The sequence below is a fragment of the Myotis myotis genome, unplaced genomic scaffold, assembly GCF_014108235.1.
Source record: "Myotis myotis isolate mMyoMyo1 unplaced genomic scaffold, mMyoMyo1.p scaffold_m19_p_3, whole genome shotgun sequence".
Lineage (NCBI taxonomy): Eukaryota > Metazoa > Chordata > Mammalia > Chiroptera > Vespertilionidae > Myotis > Myotis myotis.
The window spans coordinates 19,901,198-19,913,622 of record NW_023416335.1 but is presented as its reverse complement, the minus strand read 5'-3'; the positions used below and the strand labels follow the sequence as shown (position 1 = coordinate 19,913,622).

At 39.5% G+C, this 12,425-nt stretch overlaps 1 long non-coding RNA gene across 1 annotated transcript in view; it reads right to left on the bottom strand.

Annotated features, from left to right (window-relative positions):
- LOC118651455 overlaps positions 1 to 12,425 on the bottom strand; it is an 83,008-nt gene that overhangs the window by 55,524 nt on the left and 15,059 nt on the right. Inside the window, exon 3 of the long non-coding RNA XR_004966246.1 lies at positions 10,320 to 11,191. This is a non-coding gene — a long non-coding RNA (uncharacterized LOC118651455). The remainder of the gene's footprint in view (positions 1 to 10,319; positions 11,192 to 12,425) is intronic.

Sequence of the window (12,425 nt, the reverse complement as noted above, 5' to 3'; positions counted from 1 at the left end):
CCCAATCATGCACCAGTGGGGTCCCTTGGCCTGGCCTGCGCCCTTTCGCAATCCAGAACCCCTCAGAGGATTTCAGAGAGCCAGTTTTGGCCCGATCCCGTAGGTCAGGCTGAGGGACCCCATTAGTGCATGAATTCATGCTCAAGGCCCCTAGTTGTTTAATAAGGCTTATACAGTAGTTCCTCCTTATCTGCACGGGATACATTACTAGACTTCCAGTAGATGCTTGGAACCTTAGCTAGTACCCAACCCTATATATACTATGTTTTTCCTATACGTATCTTTTCAATTAATGGAAGCACTTTACAGCTTCTCTTTGGGATAGCATATTGCCAGCATCAGCTCTGTTGTGCCATGGGGCCATTATTAAGTAAAATAAGGGTAACTTGAACACAAGCACTGTAATACCATGGCTGTTGATCTGATAATCAAGATGACTACTAAGTGACTAGTGGGCAGGGGATGTATATACAGTGTGGATGGGACGGAGAAAGGAATGATTTATGTTCAGGGCGGGATAGAGTGGGATGGTAGGAAATTTCATCATGCTACTCAGGATGACTTGCAATTTAAAATTTACAAATGGTTTATTTCTAAAATTTTCCATTTACTATTCTCATACTGATGTTGACCATAGTAACCAAAACTGTAGAAAACAAAACCCTGGATAAAGGAGGATTATGGGGGGGGGGGGGTGGTGACTGCACATAATTTTCTATGGAAATGTACCTGTGTTTGACTTTGCTATTTACTAGTGGAGTTCAAACTCCATGAAGTTACATGTTAACTTGTAGATTTCTATGTAGAAGAGATGTTACTCTGAAGTCTACAATTTTATTGCTCTGTAGGACCTTAATTAATTTTGTCTCTAGCTTTGCAAATTTATTTCAAAATGCCTTACCTACCTAGACTATAAATAACATATTTCTCAATATGCTCTTTGAACTAGCTTTACAAATTTATCATATTCCTCATTAATAAAGGAATTGATTAGGATCTTTGATGCATGTTCAGTCTATATTGGTATGAAAGTCATGTTAACTTTCTGAAAACTAATTATTTTATAGTAGTAACAAAGTTTTTGGAAGATGGGTATATTAGTCAGCTCAGGCTGCTATAACAAAATACCACAGATTGGGGCTTAAACAACAGACACTTGTTTCTCACAGTTCTGCAGAATAGGAAACCCAATATCAAGGTGCTGGCATATATGGTTCCTAGTGATGGCCCTCTTCCTGGATTGCAAACAGCCAGACAGAGAGAGATCTGATTTATCATCCTCTTCTTATAAGAGCACTAATTCCATTATAGGGGTCCTACGCTCATGACTTCCTATAAACCTAAGTACCTCACAATGGCCATATCTCCCAATTTCACCACACAGGACTAAGACTTCAACATGTAGTTTTTTGGGGGTACAAACATTCCTTCTATAACAATGGGGTTTGGTTTTTATCAGACAACATTTGCAATATACAGTTGTGATGGATACACAGCTGATGGAAACTAACATGGAACACAGATGGCATAATGCAGTTGAAGGAACTTTGGAATCAGACAGATATGAATTCAAATCCTGTGTTCAGGACTTACTAGCTGCTAATACAACTGCTCAGTGCCTTAATTTTCCCATCAGTTAAAGGGAGCTGATAATAGTGACAATGAATATCAGAGAGATGTTGCACAGTACCTAGTACACAAAGTGCTTAGTGTTTAGTTTTCTTCCTAGCCATTGATTACTATTACTCTGGGAATTTCCAAAGAAATCAAAACTGGACCCTCAGTGCCACACTCTCAGTTCCTCAGTTTCTCATCGTTGACATTCTACATGGCAAGAATTTATTCTCTTCTATACAAATTTTATAAAAATTTCCACCCAAACACGTTGATATGAAATGTGGAACTCAGGGCAACTATAGAGGCTTTGAATTTTTTCTCAGGTTTAAAATATTTAGGTCATGGTGAGGCCTAAGGAAAAGGACTGCACAACAGGTTTTCATCTCATTCAGTCAAGCTTGATTCAGTGTTTGTCATAAGTGTGATGATGATCAGCCTTGTATTTACCTTTTCTCAGTAAAGTCTACTTCAAGGATAAACAATGTAATGGAGATTCTAGGAAGAATTTTTTAATATATTTAAGAAATCAAACACCACTTATACACCTACCTTAATTGCATTTAAAATATACACCAAATTATATGCAAAAATAAAATGTTGTTATTTAGTCTTTAAAGCAAGTCCCCAAGGGCTATTTACTAAGCTATACTTCATTACTTTCAAGTATGTGAAGCAAGTTAAATAAGCATAATGTAAATGAATGTTGCAAAAGTATTCCAGATTTCTTACCAATTTAAATCAACCTCCCCTATTAGTCCAAATTGGCTTTCAGAATAAATAAAATGTTATGCCATCTCACAACACACATAAATACCCACTCCATGGCACAGTCTAAGGATAAATTACCTCTTTATAATTACAATATGCAGATTTATGTTTTGAGTCTCCATAAAAGAATGTGGTAGGGACACAAGATTATCACAGGTGATTTTAATAAATTTGCTTTAAAAAAATTTGATTCTCTTGTGTTCCTTTAATTTCTTTATTTTCTACACATCTTTACATCTCCTCCTGGAGACAAGTAACTACACCACTTATTGTTACCCCTTACTGCCTTGGCTTATTCACTTCTAAAATATGGTTCTAGATGCTATCATTAGTGTTTCTGACTAGGGTCAAATATTTCATGTTCTCTAGTTTTTAGCATAAATAATAAAAATAACTAAGACTTGTCAAGCATTTAAAACATGTCAAGCACTATTAAGACATTGATATGAATTAACTAAATTCTTAGAAACCATAAAGCTATCATTATTATTAAGTAAGTTTGATAGATAAAACAACAAAGCATTTTAATTGCAGATCTTGGAACCTGAGGGGTGATCGGGGCCGACCCCCTGGTGGTCAACACATATCATAGCGACCGGTTGTTTGGTTGTTCGGTCGTTGCAGTTATTCTACTGTTTGGTCTATTTGCATATTAGCCTTTTATTATATAGGCTATCTATACCTATACCTATATATCTATATCTATCTATTCTATTGATTCTTTTTCTTGGAGAACATTGACCAACCTAGGTTCACAGGACATATAAGATTTCCCCAACCAGTTTTACATTTTCCCCAATATTTTGTATTAAGATATGGAACATCTTATGAAGATATTAGGTATACTCATAAGCATAAAAATATGTGAACTACTTTTTTTTCTTTTCATAATAAAATGAATGCAAGAGGTGGTATCTCTATTTGTTTTTATATACTTTACCAATTTTATATAATTAATAACAGAAGGGAACTAGCATCTCAGAACTAGAAAATTGTTTCTGTGATAGGCCTCTCAGCTAGACTTACCAGAGCAACTTAGCTAAGGTTCGTAAATATAGTATAATACCTATTACATGTGACCTTACTAATAGTGTAGTAACATGGGCCACATTTCAGTTCTGCCAAATACTATGAAATAATCATTAAGTCTTATGCATTCTATACTTATATAAACTCAAGTCTTATATTTAGTTGTCTCCTGTCCCCAACTTCATGCATACATATATATGTATGAGTATGAATGCATAAGTATATGTGGATGTTTATTCAATGCTGAGTATCTTTTTAAAAAGATTTCCCAGACTAAATAATGCCTTGCTATATACATCAAGATGAATAATAGATAATACAGTGAAGTAGAAATAACATGAACACTAGAGATAGCCAGACATGGTTTGAATCTTAGCTCTGCTACTCGACAGCTACAGGACCTTAGGATGGCTACTTAAATGAAAATTGAAATGTCACAATAAGAAACCATTTTATTCACCAGGATGACAAGAATTTTTAAATTTGGCAATAACAATTATTAGGAAAGCTCTAAAACAATAAAAAGTAAAAATAGAAGCATCCTATAGACTGTAGGAAATCAATTTAAAGATGCACATACTTGAAATGTTACTGTTAGGTCTATATCTCAGAAAACATCTTACACCACTTGCACACTATAAGACATCTTAGCAGTAACAGCCCAAAACCAGAAAGAAACCTAATGTCCATGATCAAGAGGATGGACGAATAGATTGTCCTATGTACATATAATAGGATAGTATTTTGTACACACATAAGGATCTAGAGACACACATAAACTTTATGCATCTCAATAATTAAATCCCAAGCACAAAAAGATGAGTGAAAAGTCCCAGAAAAAATATATGCATTACATTACTTACATAAAGTTTAAAAGCTTACAAAATTAAATAAAATATTATTTAAGAATGTATTTATATTTATAATATACTAGAGGCCCAATGCACAAAATTCATGCAAGAGTATGCCTTCCTTCCCCCGGCTACTGGCACCAGCTCCCCTCTGGCACCTGGGACCCAGGCTTCCCTCACAGCCCCAGCTTCATCTGGAAGGTTGTCTGGAAGTCTGATTTAATTAGCATATTACACTTTTAATATTATAGATTATATTATTTTAACATATTATATATATTTGACATATATTTCTATGTATTATGTATGGTAATTATATATTTTATGTGTACTAGATATTTCCTGTATATAAAATATGCATTGTCTTTATATTAAATATGTGTTATATATGGTGAAAACATTTGGGAAAGTTATATCAGGTAGTGGAAAGCAAAAGTTTTTAGTGTTAGCAAGGTTTAATTTTTAATCTGGGTGTTAGATTGGTTTTTATTATTTATATCTTTACATGTTTATACTATTTTATGTTCATGAACAATTTTATTCTTTTTAGTTAAAAAAAGGTTTGATAAAATAAAATTATATTTCAAGTCAATCAATTTATTATTGTAAGGATACTTTCAGTCCAAACATTTCATGGTGTTATGAAACAACCTTCAAGACCATTTGGAGAATCTCTTAGTCCATTCTTCAATTTTCAGTAACATATTTTGTGTGTGTGTGTAAAAGTTTCAAGTGTTAGAAGCGTTCATGAGAACAAATATCCAATATGGTAAAACATCCCAATAATATAAATTATTTATATTTCTTTCTTTTCTGTAATGTATAAAACATTAGTGACACTCAGTGAGCTTGAAAGATATTTTCTTAGCAAGATATTTTCTTAGATGAGTTTTCTTGTGTTGTATAGAGGTAACTATTTTATGAAAGATCACTGACAAAGGATAAAAAGCAATATAAACTACTTGATTTCTACCATTTTCACTGACATTATATATGTATTATAAAATATTAGCCTATATTTTTAAAAATGCAAAATGAAGGTTTATCAATGTATACTTCTATACTGTGGCTGGTGAAGTATGAGACAAAAACAGGGAGAAAAGAGAATGTAACTGGGAAAAAAATGAAGAGAGAAAGAGAAGAAAATAGTTTGCACAGGTAGATATTAGTGTCAAAAGAGTGGAGGGAGTCCTGGCCAGTTTGCTCAGTGGTTGGAATGTGGGTCCTCAAACCAGAGGGTCTCCGGTTCTATTCCAGTCAAGGGCATGTGCTTTGGTTGCAGGTTCCCAGGCCCCGGGTGGGGGAACCTGATGGGAGCTGGGGCTGGGGGGAAGGGCAGGTAGCCAATCCATGTATCTCTCTCATGTCAATGTTTCTCTTTCTCTCTCTCCGCCTTCTCCCTCCCTTCCACTCTCTCTAGAAATCAATGGGAAAAATATCCTTGGGTAAAGATTAAGGAAAAAAAAAACAACAACAACAGTGGAGGGAAAACAAAAGAAGAGAGAAGAAATGTATACAGGACACATTCACAAACACACACACAATATATAATCATGAAATAACTTACTCATCTCATGGTCTATTCAGATCTACTTTGAACATTCTAAAAAGTTGTTATAATTCAACCAAAAAAATTACTTAGAAATATCAAAACCACCCCAGCCAATACTTCTGGCCTCTCCACCCCCATTACAGCTTTGCATCTGATCTTCAGTTTTCTTTCATGCTTCAGTTCTGCTATTCCCTCCTCTTGGTTCCTTTCAAAGGTGATAGAAGCAACCCTGGTTCACATTGTCAAGAGTAATTATTTATGCCTGTGAAACACTATTGAGTTTGTCTTTTTCCCCTACATACATTAAATAAAAAGAGCTTCCCCAGCCCCATGATCTGTAGGGTTTTATAAGTATTAATCTAAGATATTTTGTGATTGTATTAAGCCTTTTGTAGACTTAAAAAGAGAAATAAAAATATAATCAATCTCTTTCTGAATGACAAAATTGGAAACTAAGCAAGTAAAGCCAGACAGCTGGCCTTTAAGGGGACCAAAAACTGTTGTTTAGGAGAAAGCTTAGGGGTGAAGGGTGGTTTCTGCTCTTAATAACCTGTAGCAGGTGACAAATACGATCACTGTCTTTGAGCACACCTGAAAATGCATCTGCAATCCTTGGTTCACATTGTTAATAGCATTTATTTATGCCTGTGAGCCACTTGAAAGTTTGTCTTCTTGTCCTCCTATATCAAATAAAAAGAGCCCCCCCACACACACACACACACACCGTGATCTGTAGGGTTTTATGACTATTAACTTAAGATAAGATTTTGTTGTTGTATTAAGTCTTTTGTAGACTTGAAGAGAGATATAGGTATTTAATTGATCTCTTTGTGAATGGCAAAATTTGAAACTATGCACGTAAAGCCAGCCAGCTGGCCTTTAAGAAGATCACAAACTATTGTTTAGGAAGAAAGCTTGGGAGTGAAGGCTGGCTTCCGCTCTTAAGAACCCTTAGCAGGTGACAAATATAATCATCTTTGAGCACATCTGCAAATGCATCTGCAAATGAGTAAAATTGCAACCATAAAAAAGAGGGTCTTTTTTTATTGTTTAAAGTGAGTCTATTTTTCAATAGAGTTTCTAGCAGGTTGGTCAACAGTGCTAACCTCTCATTATTCCAGAGGCAAAAGGGAAAGTGAACTTCTAGTACTCAGGTGTAGAATACGGTCAGGGTGCTAACAAGCCCAATAGTAATTTTTTGTTTGTTTGTTTGGAGAAAACTCAGGCTACACTGAGCAACCTAATAAATCCTAGGGTCCAAGTCAATGACCTTAATTCCTGTTGCTCTTTAACATAAAAACACAGTCACCCTACTGTTTTTGTCCATGGGTTATGAGGACAATAGGGTGGTGAAGGCCTGGGATGGGAAGTGGGGGCGGGCTAGAAAGGGTCAATTCGGGGGGCGGGGGGAGAGAAGGGGGGGAGGACATGTAATTTTTTCAACAATAAAGATTTAATTGAACAAAGAACTCAGTCACTAGAATTTAGTTCTGCAGATTGTGACTTTCTGGACCTTTCAATTAAACACACATTTTAAAAATTAACAGGCATCTAACAAAGAACGTAAAGTCACTCATCAGCCTTAGCGATCATTCTTTCCTCTCACCTGAAAGGGGGCTTGGAAAAGTAGAGGGAATGACTGAAGGCTAGTTTAGGGCAGAGATGAAAAGCAGACCCAGGTAAACCAGTTCCTGGTCCAGAAATCGCACCCTAGCCTCACTGCTCCGTATTATATGACACATGGGAAAATGTTTCCTCCTGTTTGTAAAGTGCCCCTCCTTCCAATTCAATCACTGAAAAAGGCACAATGGACTCAAACTGTGGCTGAGAAAGGAAAGCTATGGTTTCTGGCTCCATTGGAATAAATGCTGGACAACACCTTCTGCTCTCCCAAAAGGCAAAGGGCATTCAGCGGGAGCCCCAGGGGCACCTTTACTAATGAGCATGCTGCCTCCTGCTCAAAGTCAAGGTTAAATGTTTGAACTTTCCATATCACTTCTAAGCCAAACCCGTTTATGTTGCACTTCAGGGAAAGGGGACAAACTATTTGACTTTTGAACATGAGTTAACATTATGTAAGGTGCCTTTCAGGGAGACAGTCACCTGCATGGGGGATCGGTTGAACGAATTTCACGCCCACAGATAAACAAATGGAACACATGTTTTATGCCAAATTCTGAGTTACCTGCCAGCAACATATGGCAAAAAAAAAAAAGATCACCTCTGCTCTGAAAGCACTTACAGTCTAATGGGAATAAAAGACTCCTCACATTGTATCACTAGTTAACAAGGAAAGTGAAAGGATGGAGATGTGAGGAGAGCATAAAGGAGCTGCACCTGGTGGCTGAGGGTTAGAAAAGGCCTCAGCTGTCCTGAAAAACAGTAGCCAGGGGAAGAGAGGTAGGAAGGACTTCCCACACAGAGAAGGGTGGAAACAAAAGCAAAGCCGTGGAGCAGTGAAATATGATGGAGAGTAACAATTCTGAGGAATTTTGCAATACCTACATATTAACTGTGAGACCTGAGGTCATTAAAATGAGGCTGAGAAACCTCCCTGTGGTCACCTAATGAAAAGCCTTGAAGGCCAACTAGGGGTACAATGCTATTTTGAAGGATGCAAAGGGGCAGAGTTGAACCCCCAGAGCAAGGACGATGGGCCAGGTACAAAAACTCTCCAGGGCAGAAAGCCCCGGATGCCTAGCCAGGGGCAAAACTGGGAAAACAAGAACCTCACCTCAGGGCAATCATATCATCAGTCATGCAGTTTGGACCCCTGATCTTTCATATCACTGGTCAGGCAGTTTAGACATCCGGACCTTTTCCTCCCTAACAGTAACATCTAGGCTTCAGTTGTATTTCAGCTCCAGGCCCAAAATCAAACACGTGACGCAGTGGCTTCCTCAGGACCAGCTACATTGAGTAATGATCCCCTGCCCTGGCACCAACCAATCAGTGGAGACCATGACCCTGAAAGAGCACACCTGGAAAGTTGATGAATATTCTAAGATTCCTAAGATTTCTACCTGCAAGAAAGAGATAATAAATACACTCATAACAAAGGACATAGTGCACACTCTTCTTCCAAGAGCATACCCATGCCATTCCCTTCTCCTTCTCCCCCTCTTTCCCCCACAGGCATGTATTCCCCTCAACTTCTAAGGGACCCAATGAGACTCGCAGCCAGCGGAGCAAGGGGCAGTGGCAGCTCATCCCGGCCTAACCCCGTCCCTGTCTCTAAGGCCCCCTTTTCTCTGTCTTTTCAGTGAACCAAAGCAGCACAGTCTAGGCTTCCCTGTTGCTTCTTCTACGCCCTTCATTGTTTCACTGTCCTAAATATATTTTTGCTGCCTTCATGGACCCAATACCTTTTGGCTCAGTGCTATTGAGCCCTTCCTTTTGGATATCTCCGTCCTCCAACCCCTTTTCCTTACATACATTCAATTTTTCTTTATTCACCATCTGACATGGCTATTCAGCCTGTCCACGCACCACCAAAATTAACCTTTCAGGCATTGTTGGGGGTCTGAATAAAAAAAAAACAGCTTAATTTGCAGTGCTTGTAGATTATTCTGCCACATGGTTTAGAGATATTATAAAATAAATGACAGAGTTAGGAAGGAGCATTTGAAGACTATTGAACCAGCTCACATCAAAGCTGATTCCCACCTGAGCAGAGCCAATAGCGGTCAAGACCGAGAGGAGGAAAAAGAGAAAAGAGAGATTTGGGGATGCATCAGAACTGAGGGGTATAATACTAGGAGGAAATTAAAATGATTTAACTAGTACTGGGACAGAGTTTTCTGTTTTCCATTTTTTGGAAGAGGATAAACAAGTCTTCATTTTATAAGTACCGCGCGCTGATTGCGCCACTGGAGCTCCAAGTCTTCATTTTATAAAAGGTAATAGTGCATCCAATTAGGCAAAAGCAAAAATGTATGATTGCTAATGTATGTAAGTGCAATGTGTGCAGAAGTGTGTGTGCATGCTGACTAGCCAAACAAGTGGACTGCATTGGTTTAACGCATAAAACTTTAAGCTGTTGTCTCTCAGCTCTAACTCGATCCTCTGAGCTGGTTCATGGAGCTGGGCTGCAACTCTGCTACCTACGGTTCTCGGTTGTCAACTGGCCCCCTCTACGAGGGGCCGGAAGAAAATAAAAGTAGGGCAGGGAAGGGAATCAGAGCCTTGCCCTTTCCTGACTCGCTTGCTGTTTCTGTCTGCACACTTTTTTTCACTCTCTTTTTTTCCTTCTCTGAAGCATGTAGCCCAAGAGGATATGTTCCAAGAATCCCCAGTAGAAGCCTGAAATCTCAGATAGTACCAAACGCTATATACACGTGTGTGTTTTTTTCTTTTAAATACAGACCTATGATACTTGTATAAATTAGGAACAGTAAGCTATTAACAACTAATGATAAAACAGAATCCTTACCACACTCTACTGTAATAAAAGTTACATGAATGTGGTCTCTCTCAAAATATTTCATTGTAACTGTACTCACCCTTCTTGCGATGACGTGAGATGATGTCTGCGTGATGAGACTGCGGGAGGTGAGGCATGACTAAGTAAAACACAAGTTACTCGAACAGAAGCACCCCGAGACCACAGTGGTCAATTGGCTGCCAGCACAGCTGCAGGTGACTGAGGCAGGGGGCGTGGCTAGAGCGTGAGGATGCTGGACGCAGGCGCCAGTCACGTCACGTCACGCCACGTCACGTCGCACCACGTCACGTTCACGGGAGGGAACGGGACTCGGAGATTTGAGCGCGCTACACCTCGCGGCGCGCAATTCGAAACGCATGAATTCCTTCCTTCTGGATTTTTCCATGTCGTGTTTCCGGACTGTGGGTCACTAAACCCGCGGAGGGCAGGACTGTGGCTGAGGGAGGGCTGCCGCACAACAGCAGCCTCCTCCTACCCCCTGAAAGGCAGCAGTGGCAGCGCTCTGCCTCGGACGCCTGGGTCCCGCTGGGCCCCTCTTCTGTGCAACCGGAGGGTTCTAACAGGCCCCGCGCCCCCCTTCACGCCTGGCCTCCCAGCTGCAGGAGTTCTGGTCGCAGCTGGTAAGTTCCGAGGGCCCACGGCCTGCCTTCGCCTTCCGGCCCGGTGGGCCCGCTCCCGGCAGGTACTGTCTGTGTGTCTCCTCGGTCTCCTCGGTGCCCTCCTCTGGCCTTTTCAGCTCAGGTTAGCCAGTTCCTTACTCTATTGAAATCTCTCTGCTGTGGTGCGTGGTGCACCCTCCCGACGCGACCTGGGCTCCTTCGGGCTCGGAGTTGAAGAATTTACTTAATTTTTTTGTCCGGCTGGGGTTGAGATGCCCTATTCAGATGAAATTGGTAAGTCCAGCAAGTCGTTGGTTTTATGAGTCTGAAACTCAAAGGAGAAAACATAGGGGAGCCTGAGATGTTTATTTGAAACTCTTAATATAGTAGGGACGGTTAAAAAAAATTAGAGAACTAAAAAATCCAGGAGAGGAAGTACTCTCCCTCGTGAATTCTGTGGTGCGACTAAGAATCCCTCAGAATCAAACACCCCTGAGAATTATAACTTACCTGTGTATGCGTTTCCACGAATGCCGTGCACTGTGCTTGGCACAGTGAACTTCATGGTTTTTGAGTGAATGGAGCAAAAGGAAAGCGGAAAGAAAAGAGAGGGCTGAGTGGGAGAATTTTCAGGTGGAAGGGCATGGTGGAGGCTGCTGGTTGCTTGCTCAATATATAGTCTGCCTGTGTTATTCAGTGGAAGAATCATGATTTGATTGAGGTTATTAATGAGTTTGTTTCCCAGATTCCCGCAGCTAGGGTATGGTTATGTGACTAAATTATAACAAATGGCAGAAAGGTTGAGGATGTCTTCCCGGGAAGGATCCCTAAGGGACCTGATTCTGCTAGGGATACACTGCCTTTGTCTTTTCTCCTTCCTGATTCCTGCTGTGTGGATGCAAGGGCAGCAGCTCCAGCCTTCATACTGGACAGGAGGTGACTTTGAAGATAGTAGATTAGAGGGGAGTCTGGGGTTCTGCTGGCTGAGCTGTCATACATGCTCCAGGCTGGCTGGCTGTCTGAGATGTTTTTAAATGACAGAAACAAACTTATATCTGTTTAGCCAATTTTTAATTGTATATAATTCAATATAATAAAAAGCGATATAAATGGATCTTAAAAGATTTTCTGTAAGAGGTATTTGAATGCCCTATTTGACTTTATTTTTTTTTGTGTGTGTCCATTTGGCACCCAATACATGCTGGCAAGAATACTTCCTTAGGGAATTACTCTAGTTTCTGGATAGTTTTGATTATTAAAATTTTATTAAATGAGAGAGAGAATTTCTACTTGTTTTCCTGGATCTAATTTATTGAATGTCATAAATAGGTATCAACTTCTTCAGTAGAAAAGTATACAGATTTCTAAGAACTGTTACTATCCCCTCACATTTCTGGGCTAAACTCACAGCTTTTTCTTGTTTTGGAATTAGACATGGTTTAAAATTTCCATCTTAACATAATCTCCAGATGATAGCCTACATGTTGTTTCCCAATAGTTTTCTTGGGAGACTCCCATTGCTATCGATCCCGTGACTATAAGACTGTTGGTAAAATCTTACATAG